The 22972-nt window shown below is 49.1% G+C and overlaps 1 protein-coding gene and 1 pseudogene across 1 annotated transcript in view; one reads left to right on the plus strand and one right to left on the minus strand.

Moving 5' to 3' along the window:
* The window catches only part of LOC140723663 (zinc-binding protein A33-like), a 217202-nt gene that overhangs the window by 59321 nt on the left and 134909 nt on the right, over positions 1–22972 (minus strand). The gene's annotated exons all lie outside the window — the stretch shown is intronic.
* LOC140723666 (uncharacterized) lies at positions 6096–8163 on the plus strand (annotated as a pseudogene).

Consider the following 22972-nt stretch of genomic DNA (forward strand, 5'->3'; position numbering starts at 1 on the left):
GGGGCTGAGGAAGAGGGAACGGACCGGGGCTGTCCTGGGGTGCAGGACCAGTGCGGCAGGAGCTCACAGTAATAACCCTTCAATCGCGTTTCAAACGCCGGAGATTAAATCCCTCCCGCAGACCCCTCCTACCTGCAGCCGGTCCTTGTGAGCCGCTCCTCTACTGAGCGCATGCGCGATAGTTCGGAAACGCTTCAGACCTCTGCGCATGCGCATTTGAGCAAATAAGAGACCGTCTGCAGATGCGGAAATCCAAAGCGACACCCGGGAAATGCTGGAGGAAAATCCGAGGGGCCGGCAGCAACTATGGAGAGGAGAGAACAGTCGGCGTTTCAAACCGAGACCCTTCTCAGTACTGGGAGGGAAGGGAGAGATTAAGAATCTGGGGTAAAGTGAGGTGATAGGGTAAACAGGGAGACGGGGAGGAGTGAAGTGCTGAGTGGTTGATTGGTGAGAGTGATAAAGGGGTGGAGAATTATTATTATTAAATACTATTAATCCCGAGTGGGGAATTCTTTCGTTGCAGCACCGACATTTAAAAACATACTTAGCACTGTGCAGACTTTACTAAAAATAAAGATTAACAATATACACAATAATTATATATTAAATAATAACGCAGAGACTATTGAAGTACGATGTGTGTTCTCCTGTTGCAGAAAATGAACGGTTGTATTCTGATTGCATTTGGCAGGAAAGAGTTTCTGTAACAATCCTTGTGACAGCGGAGCTCTGGATTACTGTGTATCAGGAGTGGACAATCCCATGTGCTGGAGCTTTTGGAAAGCATCTGTTGGATAAGTCACCGGCACCCAATGGGATGTACCCCAGGACACTGTGGGAAGTGAGGGAGGAGATAGTTGAGCCTCTGGCGATGATCCTTGCATCATCAATGAGGACGGGAGAGGTTTCAGACGATTGGAGGGATGCAGATGCTGTTCCCTTTTTTAAGAAAGAGAGTAGAGAGAGCCCAGGAATGTCACAGTTTACAGCGGGACATTGATCGGATGCAAAACTGGGCAGATGGAGTTCAACCCAGATAAGTGTGAGGTAGTTCATCTGGTGGGTCAAATATGATAGCGGAACGTAGTATTAATGGTGAGACTCTAGGCAGTGTGGAGGATCAGAGGGATCTTAGGGTCCGGGTCCACAGGATACTCAAAGCTGCTACGCAGGTTGAATTTGTGGTTCAGAAGGCATGCGGTGCATGAGTTTAAGAGCTGAGAGGTAATGTTGCAGCTATATATGACCCTGGTCAGACCTCACTCTGATTACTCTGCTCATTTCTGGTCGCCTCACTACAGGAAGGACGCGGAAACCATAGAAAGGGTGCAGAGGAGATTTACAAGGATGCTGCCTGGATTGGGGGAGCATGCCTTCTGAGAATCGGTTGAGTGAACCCGGCTTTTCACGATGGAGGATGGGAGGTGACCTGATGGAGGTGTACAAGATAATGAGAGGCATTGATCATGTGGGTAGTCAGAGGAGGATGGGAGGTGACCTGATGGAGGTGTACAAGATAATGAGAGGCATTGATCATGTGGATAGTCAGAGGCTTTTCCCCAGGGCTGAACTGGCGAGCACGAGTGGAGATATTTTGAAGGTGCTTGGAAGTAGATACAGAGGAGATGTCAGGGGCCTGTGTTTTTTACGCAGAGAGTGGTGAGTGCGTGGAACGGGCTGCCGGCGACCGTGGTGGAGCGGGGAACGGTAGGGTCTTTTCAGAGACTCCTGGACAGGTACATGGAGCTGTGGGCAAGCCTAGGCAGTTCTACGATAAGGACATGTTGGGCTCAGCTTTGTGGGCCGGAGGGCCTGTGTTGTGCTGCACATTTTCTTTGTTTCTGTGTTCTATCATCCACCTGTTGCAGTGAGCTCACTCCCACCGGAATGATGCTGGTGGCATTGTGAGAATCATAATTTTAGATTGCTCTAGTGCCTTCAGTGCAATCCATCCGCTTCTTCTGAGCAAGAAATTGCAAAGAATGGGTGTAGACAAATCCACTATCTCCTGGGTCACTGCCTTCCTGGCTGATAGAGCCCAGTTTGTACCGCTGGGTGGTTCTCTGCCTGAGGTGGAGGTGAGTGTCACTGGAGCCCCACCAGGGACTGTCCTGTCTCCGTTTCTGTTCACACTGTACATCTCAGACTTTCAGTACAACTCTGAGTCTGGCCACTTGCAGAAGTTCTCTGATGACTCTGCAGAGATGGGCAGGAGTCGGGGTACAGAGGACTGGTGGGCAGGGTTGTGGAATAGTGAGGGAGTAATCACTTGCTCCTGAATGTGGCCGAAACCAGGGAAATGGTGATTGATTTTAGGAGGAAGAGGACATTGACGAGTCCTGTATACATTCTGGGAGAAGAGGTCACTGTGGTGGAGGAGTACAATTAGTTGGGTGTTCACCTCGGCAATAGATATGACTGGAAAAGCAACAGAAAGGTTGTTTTCAAGAAGGGGATGAGTAGACTCTATCTTCTATGAAGCCGAGATGCTTGAATGTGTGACGCGGGTTGGTGCAGATCGTTTACCAGTCTGTTGTAGCGAGTGCGGACTTCTTTGCTGCTTTCTGTTGGGGGAGCAGCATCGGTGCAAAAAGACAAAATAAACTCATCAGAAAACATGGATCCATCCTTGGACAGAACCGGACTCTTTCGAGTTAGTGGTGGGGAGGGGGTCACTGAACAAACTGTTAGTGATTATGGACAATCTGTCATATCCTCTCCATGACCTACCCGACAGACAGCAGAGTCCCCATCCCTCTTTCCAACATCCCCGCCCTCTCAAGCATAGTTACAGAAATTGTTTCTTACCAAATGCAAGAGTTCATCTTTCTGCGATAGGTGAACACACATCTTAGTTCAATAACCCCTGCATTATTATTTCATGCAATATTATTCCACATTGGTACAGTATTACTGTATATATTATTGTTCTCTACTTTCTTTTTAGTAAAGTCTGCACACTGCTAAGTGTGTTTTTAAATGTTGCTGCTGTAACGGAATGAATTTCCCACTCAGGATCAATAAAATATTATTATTCTCCAGCCGTTTATCTTTCTCACTTATTAACTTCTCAGCTCTTAACTCTCCCCGTCTCCCGGTTTACCCTATCACCTCATCTCCCCCCACATTCTTACTCCCTCCCTTCCTTTCCAGTCCTGAAGAAAGGTGTGGGTCTGAAACGCCGACTGTTCTCTCCTCTCCATTGTTGCTTTCTGCCCCCCCTGAGTTCCTCCGGCATTTTGTGGGTGTTGCTTTGGATTTCCGCGACTGCAGATTTTTTTATCCTGTTTTATCCAATGCGCATGCGTGGGCGGCACAGCCAATCGTGAACATTGCGCATGCGCTCAGCAGACGAGAGGCTCTCGGGGATCGGACGCAGGTAGGAGAGGGGCCGCGGGTGGGAACTTAATCACCGGCGTCTGAACCGCGATTAAAGGAAAATTACTATGAGCTCCGTACACACTGCTCCCGCACCTCAGGACAGTCCCAGTCCTTTCCGTCTCTCTGAGCCCCACGATTTACCCGAGCCACGGGGAGTTTGCGGCGCCGCCATTTCTCCGGCGCATACGCATCGCTGTTTCCTTTGATGGCGGGTAGACAGGTTTCTCCTCCGTGGTGTCTTCTGGGTAAGGAGGCAGCCATGGTTGACGCGCCAGCGTTGTCCCCATAGAGAATGTCCCTAACGCAGCGACCTCCAGCCATGTAAATCCGAGGATCAGTACGTCGGAACAAAAATGTAGTGTCCAGTTACTCTCGGATGAAGTCTACCTCCCAGTCAGTGAAAATGTCAATTAGTACTGTATAGCATAAAAAAATCTGCCGGTCGGCTTTAGTTTTCTGGGTAAATAACGATATGAAACACCTTTGTCCTCGATGACAGGTGACTTGTAGCTTTCACATCACAAAAGTGCCACACTCCAATGAGAATAACTACTGCTTACCCCTTCATAGTCATTGGCATTGCCATCGATGGGTTCATCACTCAATCAGATGGGGGGGGGGAGGGAATCCCAGTAATTAGAAAATCTCAAGGATCAGACATGTAGTAACAAGTTCACTTTGTCGTGTTGTGGAACATGACCTGAACTTGAAATATACCAAAGGACAGAGACAGATTGAGCCAAGTCACAGGTTGATTGAAGGCCGAAATAGCCCATTCTCATACAGACAGGAATACAGTCAGAGATTTTGTTGGTCAGTCAGGATGCCTGATCCGTGCCTTGTTAGAAGATGGGGAGTTCACATATAATCACAGAAACATAAGTCTGCAATTCATTACAGGCCCTTCGGACAACATCATGCTGACCATATAACCTACTCTAGAATCTGCCTAGAGTATCACTACCAAATAGCCCTCTATTATTCCCAGCTCCACGTACGTGTTTAACAGTGTCTGAAAAGACCCTTATTGTATCCACCTCTACCACCGTCGCTGGCAGTACCTGCCACTCTCTGTGTGAAAAACATACCTCTGGTAGCCCCCTTGTACCTACTTCCAAGCACCTTAAAACTATGCCCCCTCATGTTGGCTAGTTCAGCCCTGGGAAAAAACCTCTGCCTATCCACACGATCAATGCCTCTCATCATCTTATACAGCTCTCTCAGGTCACCTCTCATCTTCCATCGCTCCAATGTTTACTCAACCTACTCTTGTAAGGCATGCTCTCCAATCCAAGCAACATCCTTGTCAATCTCCTCTGCACCCTATTTAGAGTATTTTTTCCTGTAGTGAGTTGATCAGAATTGAACACAGTGCTAAAAGTAGGGTCTAACGAAGGCCTTTTATATCTGTAATAGTACCTCACCGCTTTTGAACTCAGTCCCGTGGCTGATGAAGTCCTTCTTAAAAAACATTGTCCAGCTGCGTAGCAGCTCTGCATGAACTATTGACACAGATCCCAAGATCTCACTGATCCTCCAAACTGCCAAGAGTCCTATCATTAATATTGTATTCTGTCTTCAAATTGGACCTACCAAAATGAACCACCAGGTTGAACTCCATCTGCTTCCCACAGTCACCTGTGGTATATCTCAACTTGAGATGAACTGGGTGATATTCTGATGCCAGAGCTCACATTGAGAGAAGATCTTATAGAAACATGCAAAATTATGATTCAGATAGATAAGATAGAGGCAGGAAAGTTGTTTCCACTGGTAGGTGAGAGTAGAACTAGAGGACATCACTTTAACATTCGGGGCATTTGGGATGGAGATGAAGAACTGCTTTACCCCGAGAGTTGGGAATCTGTAGATTTTTCTGCCCAATGAAGCAGTGGAGGCTACCTCAGTAAATGCATTTGAGACGAGGTTGGATAGATGTTTGCAAAGTAGGGGAATGAAGGGCGATGGGGAAAAGGCAGGTTGGTGGAGACGGGCCAGGTGATGTTCTCCTACTCCTCTTTTTTTATGTTCTCATCACAGACTAAAATCTCACCTGAAAAACTGTCCTTCACCTATTGATGTCCTTTCAAATATTTGTACAGGTTTGAAATGCCAGAACACTTGTGCATGGGCTGTCTCTTTCCAGATATATAAGGAGTGGCCAAATATTTTCTTTGCAACACCGAAGCATCTGTTGTCAATCCTTGGAGATGAAGACTTATCTCATCCCAGCTGGAAATGTGTTTTGTGTCTGAAATGAAGTTTTCTGTTGTAACTCAGTGTTATCCACAGGAACCGGGTGCTGAGAACACACCAGCATTTGTTCACTGGAGATCAGTTCTTCAACTGCATTGATTGTACAAGGGATTCAAACATCTGACTTTCTGAATTGCCAGATGATTGATTGCAGTGAGATATCATTCTCCTTCTCTCAGTGTGGGAAGGGATTCACTCACGGGCTACCCACAGACACGCCAGTGCGTTCACAGTGGGGAGAGGCCATTCACCTGCTCTGTGTGAGGGAGGGGAACTACTCAGTCATCCAGTCTGAAGATACATCAGCAAGTTCACACCACAGTGAGATGTTCCACCTGTTCTGACAGCGGGAAGTAATTCATTCTGTCGTCAGTGCTAAATACACATCTGAAAATTCCCCAGTGAGAAGACAGTAACCTGTTTACATGGTGGGAAGGCATTCACACACTTAACCATGCCACAGTGACACCAGCAAGTTCACACCGGGGAGAGGCCAATCACCTGCTCTGTGTGGGAAAGGATTCACTCAATCATCTCAACTGAATGAACACCAGTGAGTTCACACTGAAAAGATGCCGTTCACCTGCTTAGTCTGTGGGAAGGGATTCACTCGTTCATCCACACTACAGAGACACCAGCGAGTTCACACTGGGGAGAGGCCATTCACTTGCTCTGAATGTGGGAAGGGATTCACTGACTCATCCAAACTTGTGAGGCACTACCGAGTTCACACTGGGGAGAGGCCGTTCACTTGCTCTGAATGTGGGAAAGGATTTGCTCGGTCATCTCAACTGACTGAACATCGGCGAGTTCACACTGGGGAGAAACCGTTCAGCTGCTTTCAATGTGGCAAGGGGTTCACTCAGTCATCTCATCTGAAAGTACATCAGCGAATTCACACTGGGGAGAAACCGTTCAGCTGCTCTGAATGTGGGAAGGGATTCGCTGATTCATACTCCCTTGTGAAGCACAGCCGAATTCACACTGGGGAGAAGCCATTCACATGCTGTGAATGTGGGAAGGGATTCACTGACTCATCCCACCTTGTGAAGCACAGCCGAATTCACACTGGGGAGAAGCCATTCACATGTCGTGAATGTGGGAAGGGATTCACTCAGTCATCTCATCTGAATGTACATCAACTAATTCACACTGGGGAGAAACCATTCAGCTGCTCTGAATGTGGGAAGGGATTCACTGATTCATACTCCCTTGTGAAGCACAGCCGAATTCACACTGGGGAGAAGCCATTCACATGCTCTGAATGTGGGAAGGGATTCACTGACTCATCCCACCTTGTGAAGCACAGCCGAATTCACACTGGGGAGAAGCCATTCACGTGCTCTGAATGTGGGAAGGGATTCACTGCGTCATCCAACCTGGTGAGGCACTGCCGAATTCACACTGGGGAGAAACCGTTCACCTGCTCAGATTGTGGAAAGGGATTCACTCGGTCATCAGGCTTGAAAGTTCATCAGCAAGTTCACACTGGGCGATGCCAGTCACCTGTTCTGATTGTGGGAATGAATTCACTCAGACATCTCAACTGACTGAACATCAACTGCTCAGACGGGAACGAATTCACTCAGACATTACTGAGCGAACATCAGCGAGTTCACACTGTATAGAAGCTGTTTATCTGCTCTGACTGTGGGAATTAATGCATACATTCATCTCGGCTAACAAAAGACCAGACTGTTTTCAGCAGTGAGAGGACGTTAACCTGCTCAGACTGTGGGATGGCATTCACACACTGATCCACACTGCAGAGACAGTGGTGGGTTCACACTGTGGGGAAGGTAGTCTCCTGCTCTGAATGTGGGATGGGTTTCAATCAGTCCTTCATCCTTGTGTCCCCCTACCGAGCTTTGACCCATCGTGAATCGGAGAGATCAGAAGCTTGAGAGGACGTAATTCACTCAGGTTCACCGACCGAGTATTAAAGGCAGTGGTTCAGGGCAGGTTATTTTTGAGCTTTCAGCAGTGGCCACTCCACAGTCACGATGGATTATCAAGAAAACCTTCATTAGCAGGAACAAGTGGAGCGGTCGTTGTTGGAGTGGACAGAGTTGGAGCGGAGACTTTGAGGTTTCAGTGGGGAGAGCAGTCAGTCAGAGAAGGCAAATCCTGATGGAGGTAGAATTTTTTTTGCCCCTTCTTTACATTTTCTCAGTTGGAACAGTGGAGATGCCAGGCGGGATAGTGGAAAGCTCCTTTGCGGGATGTGGGAAGGCAGGGGACCCTCCTGTGGCCCTGATAACTACACCTGTGAGAAGGGCATCCAGCTTCAGCTCCGAACAATCCACATTACGGAGTTGGAGCTGGAACTGGATGAACTCCAGATCATTCGGGAGGCTGAAGGGGTGATAGGTAGGACATTTGAGAGGTCGTTGCACCCAAGGGGCACGGCACAGGAAACTGGGTGACAGTGAGGAAGGAGAAAGGTGGAAATAGAGAGTGCAGTTTATCCCTGTGTTCATCTCCCTGAGCAACACATATATCACTTCAGATACTGTCTGTCATGGTCTGGTCCGTTAATTCCGCATTCTGGATCACAGTCTGGTCCATGCTCCTTATTCCAGGTTTTCCGGGTTTCCCCAGTTTCTATTGAGGCAGCTGATTCTTGTTTGGCTGGTCTCATAAATAGCTTCAGGATTCAGCCTCTGGCTGCTGGATTGTTCCTGTCCAAACCCCCGTCTGTATCCCTTCCCTTCACCTTCCTCCTGGAACCTAGCCTAGCCTAGCTTTGCCTTGCCTCACCTCTGCCTAGTGCCTCGCCTCGTCTCTGCCTAGGGCCTTGCCTCGCCTCTGCCTAGTGCCTCGACTCACCTCTGCCTGAAATCTTGCCTCGCCTCTGCCTGAAGCTGTGCCTCGCCTGAGCTGTCTCGTCGTGTTCAGCGTTCTGTGTTATGAGTCCCGGCCCTACATTCTATACCCAATGAGGGGTCCCGGCCCTGTGTTCTGCGTTCTGTCGTTCCCCAACTTAGGCTCTGGGTTCTCGTTATGTCCATGTGCCTTGCCCAGTACATGAGTACCTTGTCCGGCCCGGTGCTGGGATTCCCTCGTCCTGTGCTGGGGTTCCCTCGTTCAGGAGTCTCACGTCCAGTCCTGTTGGCTCTCCCTCGACGACTAAGGCTCTGGGTTCTCGTCATGTCCCTGTGCCTCGCCCAGCACAGGAATACCTTGTCCAACCCGGTGCTGGGATTCCCTCGTCCTGTGCTGAGGTTTCCTTGTCCCGTCCAGGAGTCTCTCATTCCATCCTGTGCCTCTCCTCGTCCTGTAGCCTCGTCTTGTCCTCGCCTGGTTCTGGAGTCCGAGCCCGAGTCAAGACCCAGGTTCTGGGTCCTTGTCCAGTCTCTGGCTTGGAGTCCAAGCCCAGGCTTCTAGTTCCCAGTTCCATGTCCTGGTCAAGTCCGAGCCCAGGCCCAGAATCCTTGTCTCGTCCAGGGCCAGTGTCATGTCCAGTGTCCTTTCTTCCCCATTTTCCTTGCTTCCTTCTCATGCCTAGTTCTGTTCCTGGTAGTTCAGTGTCTGTGTCTTGCTTTTGGGTCCAAACCCAACGCTCCCCTTATGACCCTGTCCGGGATGGTGGGATGACCTGGCAAAGGAAAGTCACAGCAACAGGGTCTCTGGCACTTAGTCTGGCTCTGAGACTGAGAAGGGAAGGGAGGAGACGAGGTGAGCTGTGGTCAGAGATGATTCAGCAACAGGGTCTCTGGTACTTAGTCTGGCTCTGAGACTGAGAAGGGAAGGGAGGAGACGAGGTGAGCTGTGGTCAGAGGTGATTCAGCAGCTCAGGGTACTGACAGGATGTTCTGTGGGTGAGAATGAAATTCCAGGATGGTGTGTTCCCTCCTGCATGCTGGCATCTGGGTCATCTCAGGTCGAGTGCTCAGCATTCCTCAGGAGGGTGGACAGTGAAGGTCGTGGTCCATGTGGGTAACAATGAGATGGGCCGGTAGAGTAACGAGGTTCTGTAAAGGGATTTCAGGGAGTGGGCTACTAAGTTAAATTGCAGCTCATCCAGGGCTGCGATCTCAGGACTGTCATCTGTGCCAATTGCCAGTATTAGGAAGATTATACAGTTTAGCACGTGGCGAAGGAGTTGGTGCAGGAGGGAGGGGATAAGATTTTTGGATCATTTGAGCTGGTGAGGATTGCTGCGTACAGAGGAGTGTGAGTGTGTTGGGGGAGAGAGCGTTGTTGGAGTGTGACTGGGCACGCAGATCTCTCTATCTCTCTCACACACACAAACACATGCAGTGGGGTGAGAGGGAGGGGAGTGAGAAGGGGAAGGGGAATGAGGAGGACGGAGTTAGGGCTCCTTCACAAAGTCCCAGACTCACCCAACCCTCTGGAATGGGTCCCATTCCCTACCCCAGGCTGGGGGTGAGCATTGAGTTGCCTTGTCAAGAAGACATGGAATTGTTTGATAGCATCTGGTTAACACACTTTGATAATAAATTTACGTTGAAGTTGTATTGTTTGTAAAACATGTACTGATGAGAAATGCTCTCCGTGAAGGTCCGAGAGTGGAAAACGAACCGGTGTTCAGCCCCACTGCTCCGTGCTGGACAAGAACCCCTATCGGAGTCTGTCTCATCTGTCTGAGCTTGACACGTCTCACTCTAAAGTTTCCTCCTCCTGTCCCTGTCCCAGTGTCTTTTATCTTCCTTCTCAACCCCGTTCCCTGCCTTCTCCCCATGACCTTTGACACCTTTACTGATCAAGCACTGATCAGCCTCTGTTTTAAATAAACCCGATGACTTGGCCTCTGAGCTGTCCGTGGCAATGAATTCCACAGCTCCCTCATCTCTCCAAATGCATGCTGTCTGGAATTAGACATTGTGACGCAGAAGGATAAAAATGGCAGCTATCTACTCTGTCTATACCTCTCGTAATCTAATCAAACTCTTTCAGGTCACCCTGATCCTCCTTCACTCCAGAGAAAACAGCCCAAGTTTGTCCGAACTCTAAGTCAATAAATGGTGGGGTGTTGATTAATAAGGGTGTCGAAGCTGACGTGTAGAAAGCAGCAGTCTGGAGTTTAGAGGGAAATTCGAATGGTGGAGAAGACTCAATGGACGGAATGAGTATTTCAGATCCTACGACGAGCGGTGTTGTGGTGAGATGGCGAAGCGATGCGGAGGAAGCTGCGGGTGCAGGTAAGAGTGAGTGTCCAGGTAGGAGATGGTGTTAAGCAGCTTTTCACTACGTCTTCCAAACAACAACAATTCACTCAGAGTGGATCAATCGTGTGTTGTTATTTTCACTTGCAGAAGGGACGATTAGCAGTGCAAAACAACTGGTAATAACTTTGACCAAAAAATACACAGACAGTACGGTCATTCCTTCATAAACAAGTTCAAGGACAGGGTGCACTCTGTTGTTTGTGGAATTAGTGTGTTTGGCATTAAACATCTGCAAAATGTTGCACGAAGTTTATTAGCAAAGCAATCTGATACAATACAGGTTCCAGCTCGTTACAGACAAAAAAATACCATTTTGGTACTGAAGTACTTTTCCACAGAGGTGGAGTAGCATTCCTACACCCCTTGCCCCCTGTGAAAACTATTCCAACCCAGACACCACTCCCCATTTCTGTTAACACCTCCGATCCTTGCAGCCCCCACCATCTGTGAAAACCCTTCTGACCCTACACCCATCACCATTCTGTAAACCCGCCTGACGCCTCCGCCACTTGCCATCTCTGTAAAACCCTCCACCATCCACCCTGGTGCATTCAGGTGACAGCTGACCCGAGAAAGACACCGACTGTGGCAGGTGGCAGAGCTCACTAAACACATTCACACTGGCTGATTTAGTAAACTTATCGTTTTGCATGGTGATCTTCACTAAACCTCTTCCTACCTTCCCATCTTTACTTTCCCCCTCCACTTTCTGCTTTCCACGAGGATTCCATTCGTCTCTTCCCACTAATCCCCCTCCTGGAACATATCCTTGCAAGCGAGGGAAGTTCAACACGCTCCCATTTTCTTTCCCTCTCAGCTCTATTCGTCCTTCCAGGTGAGGCAACACTTCACCTGTGAGTCTGTCAGGTTGATCTACTCTACCTGATGCTGCTGGTTCATCCTCCGCTATGTCAGTGAGGCCCAATGTAGATCGGGAGTCCACTTTGTCAAGTACCTTTGCTCTGTCCACAACAAACGGAATTTCCCGGTCACAAACAGGCGAAAATCTGCAGATGCTGGAAATCCAAGCAACACAGGAGAAATTTTTTCAACGATTTCAAGTTCCCTGGCCACGTTCATCTTACTGTCACTGTGGATACCCCGTTCATGTACACCTCCCCCTCCCACCAGGAAAGTCACAGAGCTCTCCGTTTCCTTCTGGACACCAGACCCAACGAGTTCCCCTCCACCACCACTCTCCTGCTCTTTGTTTCGCTTGTCTTCTTTGTTTGAGCTGAGCTCTACTCTCACTTCTTTCTGTCACCTTGCAGTGAACTGGTGCTGGTCACGTGTGTGAATGATTTGGAGGGGAATGCAGATCGAACAATTTGTGAGATTGTGGATGTCACCAGAACTGGTGTGTGGGGGAAGTGAAGGTTGTCTGAGGTTACAGTGGGGTGGAGACCAGCTGGGGAAGTGGGCATAGGAGAGCAGCGGATCATTACTGTTACTCAAAAACAGGTCTCAGGAGGTCAAAAAGACCATCATTCAGATGGAGAGACAGATTCCCTTGGGGCTCTGGATTCACCAGACAAGACTGGTGCTGTGGTTCAGCTCATCAGGTTGGAGGGAACCAAGACAGAACATAAGGTGTTGCTCCTCCATCCCGAGCGTGACGTCCTCAATTAGGGGAACACTTCGACGAGCAGTTTCACGCCATCCGTCTCAAGCAGAACTTCCCAGGGCCAAACCTTTTACTAGTGATTTCCATCCCCGTTCTGACGTGTCGATCCACGGCCTCCTCTTGTGCAGCGATGAGACCCCTGTGATGGCATGAATATTGACCTCGCCTTCCGATAGACCATCCCCAGCCCCACCCCCGCCTTCCTCTATTCCGCACTCTGACCTTTTACTTCTCACCTGACTATTACTTCCCCCGGGCCCCCTCCTCCCTCTCTCTCTCTCTCCTCTGATCCACTCTGCAGTCCGATCAGATTATTTCTTCTCCAACCCTTGACTTTTCCCACCCACCTGGATTCACCTGTCACCTTCCAGCTCGCCTCCTTCCCCTCCCCATTTTTTATTCTGGCTTCTCTGTATATCCATCACCCAGGGCATGTCCTTTTCTTACTGTTACTATCAGGTAGGCGGTACAGAAGCCTGAAGGCACACACTAGGCGGTTCAGGAACAGCTTCTTCCCTTCTGCCATCGGATTCCTGAATGAACATTATACCCTCGGACACGACCTCGCTTTTTTTAATATAATATATATTTTGCACGTGTTTAAAATCTATTCAATATACGTATACTCTAATTGGTTTATATATTCATACCATTATTTTTATTTCATTTATTATTATTTTCTATATTATATATTGCATTGAACTGCTGCTGCTAAGTTAACAAATTTCATGCCGGTGACAATAAACCTGATTCTGATTCTGATTCCCCGTTGCTTCTCAGCCCTGCAGATGGGTCTCGGGCCAAAACGCCGACAGTTTATTCTTTTCCATAGCCGTTGCCTGAGCTGCCGAGCTCCTCCAGCGTTTTGTGTGAGTTGTTTTGGATTTCCAGCATCGGCAGACTTCCTCGTGTGCGTTCTGGAAATCGCCGTTGGTGACCGGGCGATCAGATGCGCATGCGTGAAGGTCACAGCCAGTCCCGCAGTTAGTCAAAAGGCTCTCGGAGACTCGGCATCACGCAGATTGCAGATTGCACATGGAGATGGAGAACTAATGAAAATAATTTTACTCCTCATGTATGAGAAGGATGCTAGAAATAAAGTCAATTCATTCATCTGGATCGTGGGGTCGAGAGAGAGGGAAAGGACCCGGACTGTCCCAGGATGCGGAACCATGGCGTGTCCGGAGCTCACAGTAATTGTCCCTCGGTCGCGGTTCGGACGACAGTGCAATGAAACCTCCGCCCGTACTGCCACTCCCACATGCTACCATGTCAATGAGCATGGTTTACCGAGCGCAGGCGTGTTTTTTCCGGAAGGTTTCGACCCTTACACTTGCGTATATGATCTCCTGGTCACGGCGAATCTTGGACGGAACACGAGAAAGTCTGCAAATGTTGGAAATCCAACTACAGCAACTCACTCAAAACACGGAAGGAACTCAACAGATCAGACAGCATCTATGTGAAAGAATAAACTGCCGGCGGTTCGGGCCGAGTCCCTTCTTCAGCACTGAGAAGGACGGGGGAAATGCCAGTGTCTCTCCAATGTCTGCTTGCTGAGGGAATCAGGCCTGCAGTCGTCGGAGTCGCCTGATGTCGGTGGCCGGAGGTGGGGACGTCATAAGCGGTGTTGGAGGCGAGCGGGCAGGTGTCCGTCCCAGGAAGAAAGCAAGTCCTAGCCGGCCGGCTGACCCGTCTATTCAGCTCTCCAATGGACAATAAATTGGACTACATCTATGGCAACGAAATGCTCGGTTGGAGTACAGAAACGGACGGAATCCCGGACGCCGCCATTCAGCTGTTTATATTAGGTAACAGTTTTCCCCCGAGCCATCGGACTACCAACCCACTGCCCTCTGCTGTGCCTATTGTGTTGTTTATTATTTATTGTAATGCCTGCACTGTTCTGTGCAGTTCTGGTTAGGTCTGTAGTCTAGTGTAGTTTTTGTGTTGGTTTACGGAGTTAAGTGTAGTTTTTGTATTGTTCATGTAGCACCATGGTCCTGAAAAACGTTGTCTCGTTTTCTCTGTGAACTGTACCAGCGGTTATGCTCCAAATAACAATAAAAAGCGACTTGACTTGAGTATTAAAAGGTGTGGGGTATAATTGGAGGGGAAAGAGTGGGGTATAATCGGAGGGGCTAGAATGTGATAATTGAAGCCAGGTGGGTGGGAAAGGTCAAGGTCTGGAGAAGAAAGAATCTGATAGCAGCGGAGAGTGACCATAGAAATCTACAGCACATTACAGGCCCTTCGGCCCACAAAGTTGTGTCCACCATGTTACCTACTCCAGAACTTCCCTACCGTATAACCCTCTATTTTTAAGCTCCATGTACATTTAAGAGTGTCTTAACAGACCATATTGTATCCGCCTCTACCACCTTCACTGGCAATGCGTTCCATGCTCCCTTCTGTGTGAAAAACTTACCTCTGACATCTCCCCTTGTACCTATTTCCAAACACCCTAAAACGATGCCCCCTCGTGTTAGCCATTTCAACGCTGGGGAAAAGCCTCTGGCTATCCACACTATCAAACCCCTCATAATCTTATACACCTCTATCAGGTCACCCCTCGTCCTCCGTCACTCCAAGAAGGAAAGGCCAAGTTCGTTCAATCTATTCTCATTAGGCCTGCTCTCCAATCCGGGCAAGATCTTTGTAACGCTCCTGGTTGGAAGTGGAGACGTACATGGACTGGGTATCCACAGTGAAAATAAGAAGATCGGGCTCAGGGAACTTGAAATCATTGAAGAAAGATTTTGAGTGTGTTGCTCGGATTTCCAGCATCTGCAGATTTCGCTTGTTTTCGACCGGAAAATTCCGTTAGTTGCAGACAGAGCGAATGTACTTGACAAAGTGGACTCCCGATCTACTGATTAGAGAAGGCCGCACTGGGAGCATCAGGTAGAGTAGATCAACCTGACAGACTCGCAGGTGAAGTGTTGCCCCACCTGGAAGGGCCATTTGTGGTCCAGAATGGAGCTGAGGGAGGAAGTAAAGGAGACTCTTGCAAGGGTATGTTCCAGGAGGGAGATTGGTGGGGAGGGACGAATGGAGTCCTTATGGTAGGCAAAAAGCTGAGGGTGGGGGATGGGAAGTTAGGAAGCGGCTTAGTCAATGTCAGTTCATTTAAAAATGTCAGCAATTGTGAATGTGTTTTGTGAGCCCTGCCACCTGCCATGGTCGGTGTCTTTCTGGGGTCAGCTGTCACCTGAATGTCTCAAGGTGGATTGTGGAGGGTTTTGCAGGAATGGCGAGTTGTGTAGGGGCCATGCGGGTTCACAAAATGGTAATGGGTGCAGGGTTAGACTGGAGGTGTGAACAGAAATGGGGAGTGGTGTGGGGGCTGGAAGAGCTTTCACAGGGGGCGAGGGGTGTAGGAATGCTTCTCCACCACTGGGGAAATGTACTTCACTTGTCGCACCAAAATGGCACTTCTGCTGCAACAAGATGGAACCGTATTGTATCAGAGAGCTTTGCCAATGATGTTCATGCAACATGACGCTGATGGTACCTGAGCAATTGACTGCAGACCCGCAGCTGTGTTACTGGAGGAATGCCAAATACGCTGATCAAGCAGACAACAGAATGCACCCTGTCCTTGACCTTCTATCTGAAGGAGTGACTGTACCGGCCTGTTTTTTTTTTTTTGGACAAAGCTATTACCAGCTCTTGGGCGGTGCTAGTCTTCCCTTGCTGCAAGTAAAAATAAACGATCCACTCTGAGTTAATTGTCGTTTGTTAGAAGACAGTGAAAAGGTGCTTGACTCCACTCCTACCTGATACCTGCGCCCGCACCTTACTCCCCACCGCTTCGCCATCTCACCACTATACCACAAGTCATATGAACTGAAATACTCATTCCGTCCATTGAATCTTCTCCATCATTCGATCATGGCTATTGAATTATCCCTCTAAACCCCATTCTGCTGCCTTCACCCCGTTCTCTTTGACACCTTTATTAATCAACAACCCACCATGTACTACTCAAAGCCCGTTACGCCGCTGGTGTTTAGGGCAGCAACGAAGAGGTTCACCGGGATGTTGTCTGAGCTACTGTGTAAGGAGAGTTCGGACAAACTTGGGCTGTTTTCTCTGCAGTGGAGGAGACTCGGGGTGACCTGAGAGAGATTGATCAGATTAACAGAGACCTAGATAAAGTAGATAGCTGCCATTTTAAATCTATGGGTCATAATATCTAATACCAGACAGCATGCATTTAGAGACATGAGGGACCTGTGGAATTTATTGCCACTGATGGCACAGATGCCAAGTCATTATTTAAAACAGAGGCTGATCGGTGCTTGATTAGTAAAGGCGTCAAAGGTCATGGGGAGAAGGCAGGGAATGGGGTTGAGAAGGAAAATAAAAGACACTGGGACAGGGACAGAAGGAGGAAACTTTAGAGTGAGACGTGTCAAGCTCAGACAGATGGGACAGACTCTGATAGGGATTCTTGTCCGGCACGGAGCAATGGGGCTGAACACCAGATCGATTTCCACTCTCGGACCTTCACTGAGACTTCTCATCAATACATGTTTTACAAACAATACAACTTCAATGTAAATTCATTATCAAAGTGTGTTAACCAGATGCTATCGTACAATTAATTTTCTTCTTGGCAAGGCAACTCATTGCTCACGCCCAGCCTGGAGTAGTGAATGGGACCAATTTCAGATGGGGAAGGTTGGGTGAGTCTGGGACTTTGTTAAGGAGCCCTAACTCCATCCTCCTCATTCCCCTTTTCCCTTTTCACTCACCTCTCTCACACTCCAGTGTACGTGTTTCTGTATGTGTGAAAGAGAAACCTGTCTGCCCACTTCACTCTCCATCAACGATGTCCCCCCTCCCCGAATGCACTCACACTCCTTCGCACACAGCAATCCTTGTGAGCTCAAATGATCCAAAAGTCTTATGCCCTCCCTTCTGCACCAACTCCTTAACCACGTGTGAAACTGTATTATCTTCCTATTCCGACCCGTGGCACAGATGACAGCCCTGAACGAGCTGCCTTTTACTCTACCGGCCCATCTCATTGGTACCCACATGGACCACGACCTTCACTGTCCACCCTCCTGAGGAATGCTGAGCACTCGACCGGAGATGTCTCAGACCCGAGCACACAGGAGGCAATATATCATCCTGGAATCTCATTCTCACCCACAGAACATCCAGTCAGTTTCCTTAGCTAACGAATCACCTGTGACAACAGCTCAGCTCTTCCCAACGCTTCTGTTTTGAATCTCCAAGCCAGACTATGCGCCAGAGACCCTATTTCTGTAACCTTCCTTTGCCCGGTCATCCCACCGTCTCTAACTGTGTCTAAAGTGATGTATGTGTTGTTCAGGGGAATGGACACAGGGGTAAACTGCACACGCTGTTTCCCCCTTTTCCCCTTCTTGACTGTCACCCAGTTTCCTGTGCCGTCCTCCTTGGTTGCAACTACCTCTCAAATGTCCTACCTATCACCCCTTCAGCCTCCCGAATGATCTGGAGTTCATCCAGTTCCAGCTCCAACTCCGTAATGTGGATTGTTCGGAGCTGAAGCTGGATGCCCTTCTCACAGGTGTAGTTATCAGAGACACAGGAGGGTCCCCTGCCTTCCCACATCCCGCAAAGGAGCTTTCCACTATCCTGCCTGTCATCTCCACTGTTCTAACTGCAGTTGTGAAGAAGAAAAAATTCTCAAAATGTTCTAGCTCCATGAAGATTTTGCCTTCTCTAAATGAATTCTCTCCTCACTGAAACCTCAAAGAGGTAAAGCCTCAAAGTCTCCGCTCTGACTTTGCCCACTCTGTCACTGGCTGCTCCACTTGCTCCTGACCAACTTAAAGATCATCAATCCTGAATGCTGATTGGCCACTGCTGAAAGCTCAGAGATAACCTGCCCTGAACTATTGCCTTTAATACTCGATTGGTGAACCTGAGTGAATTACGTCCTCTCAAACTTCTCATCTCTCTGATTAACAACGAGTCAAAGCTCCGTAGGGCGACACAAGGATGAATGACTGACTGAAACCCATCCCACAGTCTGAGCAGGTGACCACCCTCCCCACAGTGTGAACCCACCACTGTCTCTGCAGCGTGGATCAGTGTGTGAATACCTTCCCTCAGTCTGAGCAGGTGCCCACCCTCACCACAGTCTGAACCCACCACCGTCTCTGCAGTGTGGATCAGTGTGTGAATGCCTTCCCACAGTCTGAGCAGGTGACCACCCTCCCCACAGTGTGAACCCACCACTGTCTCTGCAGTGTGGATCAGTGTGTGAATGGCTTCCCACAGTCTGAGCAGGAGACCACCCTCCCCACAGTGTGAACCCACACCCACCACTGTCTCTGCAGTGTGGATCAGTGTGTGAATCCCTTCCCACAGTCTGAGCAGGGGACCACACTCCCAACAGTGTGAACCCACCACTGTCTCTGCAGTGTGGATCAGTGTGTGAATCCCTTCCCACAGTCTGAGCAGGTGACCTCCCTCCCCACAGTGTGAACCCACCACTGTCTCTGCAGTGTGGATCAGTGTGTGAATGCCTTCCCACAGTCTGAGCAGGTGACCACCCTCCCCACAGTGTGAACCCACCACTGTCTCTGCAGTGTGGATCAGTGTGTGAATACCTTCCCACAGTCTGAGCAGGTGACCACCCTCCCCACAGTGTGAACCCACCACTGTCTCTGCAGTGTGGATCAGTGTGTGAATCCCTTCCCACAGTCTGAGCAGGTGACCACACTCCCAACAGTGTGAACCCACCACTGTCTCTGCAGTGTGGATCAGTGTGTGAATCCCTTCCCACAGTCTGAGCAGGTGACCACACTCCCCACAGTGTGAACCCACCACTGTCTCTGCAGTGTGGATCAGTGTGTGAATGCCTTCCCACAGTCTGAGCAGGTGACCACCCTCCCCACAGTGTGAACCCACCACTGTCTCTGCAGTGTGGATCAGTGTGTGAATGCCTTCCCACAGTCTGAGTAGCTGACCACCCTCCCCACAGTGTGAACCCACCACTGTCTCTGCAGTGTGGATCAGTGTGTGAATGCCTTCCCACAGTCTGAGCAGGTGACCACCCTCACCACAATGTGAACCCACCACTGTCTCTGCAGTGTGGATCAGTGTGTGAATGCCTTCCCACAGTCTGAGCAGGTGACCACCCTCCCCACACTGTGAACCCACCACTGTCTCTGCAGTGTGGATCAGTGTGTGAATCCCTTCCCACAGTCTGAGCAGGTGACCACCCTCCCCACAGTGTGAACCCACCACTGTCTCTGCAGTGTGGATCAGTGTGTGAATGACTTCCCACAGTCTGAGCAGGTGACCACCCTCCCCACAGTGTGAACCCACCACCGTCTCTGCAGTGTGGATCAGTGTGTGAATGACTTCCCACAGTCTGAGCAGGTGACCACCCTCCCCACAGTGTGAACCCACCACTGTCTCTGCAGTGTGGATCAGTGTGTGAATACCTTCCCACAGTCTGAGCAGGTGACCACCCTCCCCACAGTGTGAACCCACCACTGTCTCTGCAGTGTGGATCAGTGTGTGAATGCCTTCCCACAGTCTGAGCCGGTGACCACCCTCCCCACAGTGTGAACCCACCACTGTCTCTGCAGTGTGGATCAGTGTGTGAATGCCTTCCCACAGTCTGAGCAGGTGACCACCCTCCCCACAGTGTGAACCCACCACTGTCTCTGCAGTGTGGATCAGTGTGTGAATGCCTTCCCACAGTCTGAGCCGGTGACCACCCTCCCCACAGTGTGAACCCACACCCACCACTGTCTCTGCAGTGTGGATCAGTGTGTGAATGCCTTCCCACAGTCTGAGCAGGTGACCACCCTCCCCACAGTGTGAACCCACACCCACCACTGTCTCTGCAGTGTGGATCAGTGTGTGAATGCCTTCCCACAGTCTGAGCAGGTGACCACCCTCCCCACAGTGTGAACCCACACCCACCACTGTCTCTGCAGTGTGGATCAGTGTGTGAATGCCTTCCCACAGTCAACGTCCTCTCACTGCTGAAATCAGTCTGGTGTGTTGGTAGGTGAGATGAAAGTGACAATTCATTCCCAGTCTGAACAGATGAACAGCTTCTCCCCAGTGTTCCCTTGCTGATGTTCATTCAATACTGAACTGAAAGTGATATATTTGAATGCACGCAGCATAAGAATTAAAATGGATGATCTTGAAATTCAGCTACAGATTCGCAAGTATGACATTGTGGCCATCTCTGAAACTTGGCAAAAGGATGGTGTTCCTCACCGCCACGGTGGAACGAACCCCAGTGCTGAACATGGGCGTGGAGGCCGAGTAGGGAGACACTGCCGTCGTAGTGAGTGTGGGAAGGGTTCCAAGGGGGAGTTTACCTGGAGTTTTGGTCTTGGTAGATACTTCAGGAATAAGGCTAGACTTAGAACTGGTAGTCCTAAACACCATGGAGTGAGGTTACTCGTACACGAGTCGACCAACGAACCGGCACCTTTTAGTAGTGGTTACAGGACCCTTATACTACGCTGGTTGATGGAATGCAGGTGTTGGTAATTATTGGAACCTGGGAATAGACTGGGAACTGAGCGAGGTGTTAAAGGCCCAATTCCTGAGTACGACAGCCAGGTGCCAGAAGGGGCCATGACAGATGGCTGCCATTGGGAGCTGAACATCAAGGGCATACGGCGTATTGGAAAGATAGGTTAGTAGGCAGAGGGTGTGCTGTGAACTTGCTGATAAGAAATAATTTTAAATCATTAGAAAGGGATGACACAGGATCGGAAGGTGTCGTCTCTATGGTTGGAGGTGTGAAATGGCAAGGGTGAAAGGACCCAATTCCAGTCGTATACAGGCCTCCAAACAGCAGTCGGGATGTGGATTACAAATTACCGCAGGAGGTAGAAAAGGCCTATCAGAAGGGCAATGTCATGATAATCGCTGCTGATTGTAACAGGAAAGTGGATTTGGAAAAACAGGCCAGTACTGGACCACAAGAGAGTGTGTTTGCAAAACGAGATTCCTGAACTTTGGCCAGGCCAGAGACGGTCATCCCCTATATTAAGCCATGAGACAAAGTGACAGTTACATAAATATAGAAAGGATAAAAGAGAGTTAAGGATAGATATAGGACCAATAGAAAATGACGCGGGAGATATTGTAATAGGAGACACAGAGATGGCAGAGGAACTGAATGTGTATTTTCCATCTTTCTTTATGGTGGAAGAAATCTGCAGTATATCGGACATTCAAGAGTGTCAGGGAAATGAAGTACGTGCAGTGAAAACTACAACTGAGGAGGTGCTCAGGAAATCTGAGGGTGGATAAATCTCCCGGACCTGATGGGATGCAGCTTCGGGTTCTGAAGGAAGTAGCTGGAGAGATTGCAGAGGCATTAACAATGATCTTTCAAGAATCGATAGATTCCGGCATTGTACCGGAAATTGCAAATGTTTCTTCACTATTTAAGAAGGGTGGGAGGCAGCAGGAAAAAAAAAAACTATTGACCTGAAAGCCTGACTTCAGTGGTTGGGAAGTTGCTGGAATCGATTGTTATGGATGAGATTACTGAGTACCAGGAGGCACGTGACAAGATATGCCAAAGCCTGTGTGGTTTCCTGAAAGGAAAATCCTGCCTGACTAACCTACTGCAATTGTTTGAGGAGATTACAACTGGGTAGACAAAGGAGATGCAGTAGATGTGGTATACTTGGATTTTCAGTGGGCCTTTGGAAGGTGCTGCATAGGCTGCTTAGCAAGATGAACGCCATGGAATTACAGGGAAGTTACTAGCAAGGGTGGAGCATTGGCTGATCAACAGAAAACAGAGTGGGATTACAGGGATCCTATTCTGGCTGCCAGTTACCCCTGGAGTTCCACAGTGGTCGGTGTTTAGACAACTGCTTTTACCGATGTATGTCAATGACTTGGAATATTGAATTAATGGATTTGTGACTAAATTTGCTGACAATACAAAGATAGGTGCAGGAGCGGGTAGTGCTGAGGAAACAGAGAGTCGGCAGAGCGGTTTAGATAGTTTCGGGGAAGGGGCAATGAAGTAGTTAATGAAATACAATGTTGGAAGGTGTATGGTCATGCATTTATTTTTTAAAGAAATAAACGGGCGTACGATTATTTAGATTGGGAGAGAATTCAAAATGCAGAGGTGCCAAAGAACTTGGAAGTCCTTGTGCAGGTTGACATTCAGAGCATGTAAATGGTTTCTCCCCTGTGTGAACTCGCTGGTGTCTCTGGAGGTTGGACGAGTGAGTGAATCCCTTCCCACAGTCTGAGCAGGTGAACGGCTTCGCCCCAGTGTGAACTCGCTGATGTTGTAGCAGGTGGTTTGACTGAATGAATCCCTTCGCACAGTGTGAGCAGGAGAATGGCCTCTCCCCAGTATGAACTCGCTGGTGTCTATGTAGTGTGGACGAGTGAGTGAATCTCTTCCCACAGTCTGAGCAGGTGAATGGCCTCTCCCCAGTGTGAACTCACTGGTGTTCATTCAGTTGAGATGATTGAGTGAATCATTTCCCACATTCAGAGC

This window comes from Hemitrygon akajei, unplaced genomic scaffold (assembly GCF_048418815.1).
Source record: "Hemitrygon akajei unplaced genomic scaffold, sHemAka1.3 Scf000124, whole genome shotgun sequence".
NCBI classification, from domain to species: domain Eukaryota; kingdom Metazoa; phylum Chordata; class Chondrichthyes; order Myliobatiformes; family Dasyatidae; genus Hemitrygon; species Hemitrygon akajei.